General features: G+C 41.8%; 1 protein-coding gene across 1 annotated transcript in view; it reads left to right on the top strand.

Annotated features, from left to right (window-relative positions):
- LOC115295435 (class I histocompatibility antigen, Gogo-B*0103 alpha chain-like) overlaps positions 1-3,450 on the top strand; it is a 157,910-nt gene that overhangs the window by 143,200 nt on the left and 11,260 nt on the right. The gene's annotated exons all lie outside the window — the stretch shown is intronic.

Raw genomic sequence — 3,450 nt, 5'->3', positions numbered from 1 at the left:
GGCTTTGGGCTTGTGTACCATGCTGGGGAGGCCAAGTCCAAGGGCAATAAAAGGTGGTTTTCTTTTCTTGTAATGTCTTTGTTTGCTTTGGGGATATTGGTAATGCTGGCAACATAGACAAGTCAGGAAGTGTGCTCTCTTTCAATTCTGGAAGACATTGAGGAGACTGGTGTTTATTCTTCTTGGAATGTTGGTGCAATTCTCCAGTGAAGCCATCTGATCCAGGATGTGTCTTTCTGTTTTGATACTGATCCAACCTTCTTACTAGTTATGGGTCTTGTCAGGTTGGCTGTTTCTTCATGATTAAGTCTTTATAGGTTGTCTGTTCGTATGAATTCGTCCATTTCACATAGTTCTTCCCAGCTTTTTCACGTGCACTTATTTCAGTGTGGCTTCCCCCTCCAATCATTATTCATTGGTCTTAATTGTTACTCAATTTTAGTTCACAAAATGTGTACTTTTTCAAAATTATGCAATTAAGGAGCACCTGGGTGGCTGAGTCTGACTATTGGTTATGGCTCAGGCCATGATGTCACTGTGGTGGGTTCAAGCCCTGAACTGGTCTCCACCACACAATGTGGAGCCTGCATGGGATTCTCTCTCCCTCTCTCTCTGCCCCTCCACTGTCGGGAGCTGCCAGAAGAACAAAGATCAACCACCTGCAGGCAGGGCAATGTCAGCCCCTCAGGTGCTGTGCTAAAACTTCCTTCTTTACCCTAGCCTTAATCACTTGGCCCTGTTTCCTAGCAACCGACCTAGGTCAGCTGCCTTGCTTCCCGCCTTGAACCCTTTATAAGATGTTTGTGTTCTCTCAATAAATGCGGCTTGATCAGAGACTTTGTCTTGCCTCCATTCTCTGTGCTCCCTGCCCTACCCCATTCTCACTCCCTCCCTCAGGAACCTGCGTTGACCGACCTGCCAGACGGGGCAAGTGGCACCCAATGTGTACGGCATAAGTACGAGGGACCTGGTGAAGAACACCAATCGAGGAAGAAAGAGAAGAAAGAAGAGAAAAAAGGTAGCTACCGAAGTTTAAAAGAAATTAAAAAGAGTCGACTGCACAGGAACCTGCCACGTAGCCCATGGCTCGGGTGAGTGATTGGTGATTTTAGGGCAGGAATTAAGCAAATGGTCTAAACAGAGACCCTCAGGGCACAGGGAGTAAAGGTTAAGAAAAAGCAATTATTAGAATTTTTTCAGTTCCTCCATGAAGTCTGTCCGTAAGTGTTTTTCTAAATATAGATAGAGAATAAGGAAAGTCAGTAAAGTAAAGAGATTGCCCAGTTAAGTGTTTTTCTAATGTCTCGGTTTTGTTTGTAAAACCTTTGTGGGAGGGAATGTTATAGCCTCTGGGGGGTGTGTGTGTGTGTGTGTGTGTGTGTGTGTGTGTGTGAATGTGTGGCTCGGTTTGGCTTGCCTGCCGGGTTCAAATTTGTGGCTCCATGGGTGGGAACCTTTAAGGTCCCCAGAAAGCCTACGGAGTCCGAGTGGGCCTGGTCCGCAATACCATGGTGAAAAGCATATGGTCTATGGCAGCATCGGAATAGTTTCCGATTGTAAGTCACAACGCTGAGTCCGCTACGGCTAAGCTTCACCTGAGCTCCTTCGGGACATGGCCAGACAAGCATCTGATTGGTCTCCTCATTAGAGGAGGCTCCCTACCCTTTGTTTGTCTTTGCATCACCATATCATAAGAAATAGGGGATAAGAAATAAGGGATGGGCAATACAGCTTCTAAAGAGTCTGTTCTACTTGTTTTGGGTTGCTGCAAACCCCCCTGTAGAGATAGGCAGAGTTAGAGTGATGGATAGGTAAGAACTTGAGAAGCTTTGGGTCATAAAGAGTCTAAAGAAAGAGAACTCTTTATTGATATAAAGAATGTAAATTAAGTTTTGAGCCACATATAAATTTTAAATGCACATGTGCTTTTTGTCTGGGGTATCAAGTGGAAGACTGGATGCAGCATTACTTCCCACCCTGGGACCGCACCGAGACGTCAGTCAGCCCTTTAGTAAATCTGTGTTCCTTTGTCTTGTAGAAGTGAGGGCTTCTTCCTCATTCATTTCCCAGGTTGATGGCTATAATTAGAACTAAATATTGTTGGTCTACCTCAGGACAGAGACCTGAAGAAATGTTTCCCAGCAGCTGCTGGACACTCATTTTCTTCCAGGGAGACTTCTTTCTCTTCTCTGGACTGACATGGATTGCCTAATTCTACTGGCTAAACAAAACAAAACAAAACAAAACAAAACAAAACAAAAAGCTTCAAGCCTGCTCCTCTGTCAGAGCTGACAAAATTTTAAACTGGGAATTCTCCTTCTCTCCCCCTGGGGAGCCTCTCCTGGCTCTCCCTTCCCCCATTATTCTGTACCGCCCAGTTGCCCAGGGCGGCCAGAGGGCCATCACGTTGCCATCCGCTGGGTGGGGAGAGACCAATTTGCATAACACCAGCTTCTCCCTCTGCCTTAGGTGATAAAAAACAAAAGACCACAAAAATCAGTTTTTTGCACCAAATTTCGAGGTTAAAATCAACTATAGGGAACAAAGTGTCTTACCTGGGCTCAAGCAAAACTTATTCAGTGTTTAAACTTAAGTCTGTTGGTTTGAGATAAAAACAGAAATTTATGTTCTATCTAAGTCTGCCAGAAGTCAAATAGGTTCTTATGATCTCTGCTCCAATTTTTAACAAGTGTATGTTAAAAGAATGGTTAATTTGGTCTGTTCTATAGTTTTCATGAGTAATTGTTAAAATAGATTTAAAGGTTCTTAGTAACGTAAAACGTTAAGGTTTTACTTGGCAATAAATTGAGATTGAATTCATTGGCTGTCTAACAAGATCAAAACTAAAGCACAAGCCACAACTAGTGATTGATATATTGATATAGGATGAGGCCTGTAGATGCTTGGGCTTTTGACTTGTGGCAAAACAACTGGGGATATTTAAAACTGTTAAAAAGCTGCTTTGTACTTAATTGGTTCATAAAATTTCCATGTAAGAAAAGTTCTGGTATAAACATCTTTCAGTTAGTTACTAAGTCCTCAATAGGAGACCAAGTTTTCTAAGAGTTAAAATTCTAAGTGTACTCCAGACTGATGGGGAAAAAATTTAAAAAAAGGAAAGCAACCCTGTATGCAGGAAATTGGGGATATGTAAGGAAAATATAAGAAATAAAAGTGCATTTTTGTTAAGGGTAAAAGAAAGTAACTTTGTCCTAAATGAGATTGGTTGTTTGGAAAGAAATGGCTTTGGGATAAAGTTTAAGGGAAAGGAAATCATTAAAAAGAATTTTATGTGTGAGGTTGAGATAAATGGAATATTAAAGGTATATTGGTATAAGGTTGAAATTCTGCTTTTCTCTCTTTCAAAAGACAAGTTTTTCCAGACCTTTGGTCTGCTCTTGTAAAGACTATGTAAATGAAGGGTTTTTCTTTTGTTAAAAAGGCAAAAGC

The sequence above is a fragment of the Suricata suricatta genome, chromosome 7 (genome assembly GCF_006229205.1).
Source record: "Suricata suricatta isolate VVHF042 chromosome 7, meerkat_22Aug2017_6uvM2_HiC, whole genome shotgun sequence".
NCBI lineage: Eukaryota > Metazoa > Chordata > Mammalia > Carnivora > Herpestidae > Suricata > Suricata suricatta.
This window is presented reverse-complemented; position numbering and strand designations above follow the sequence as displayed.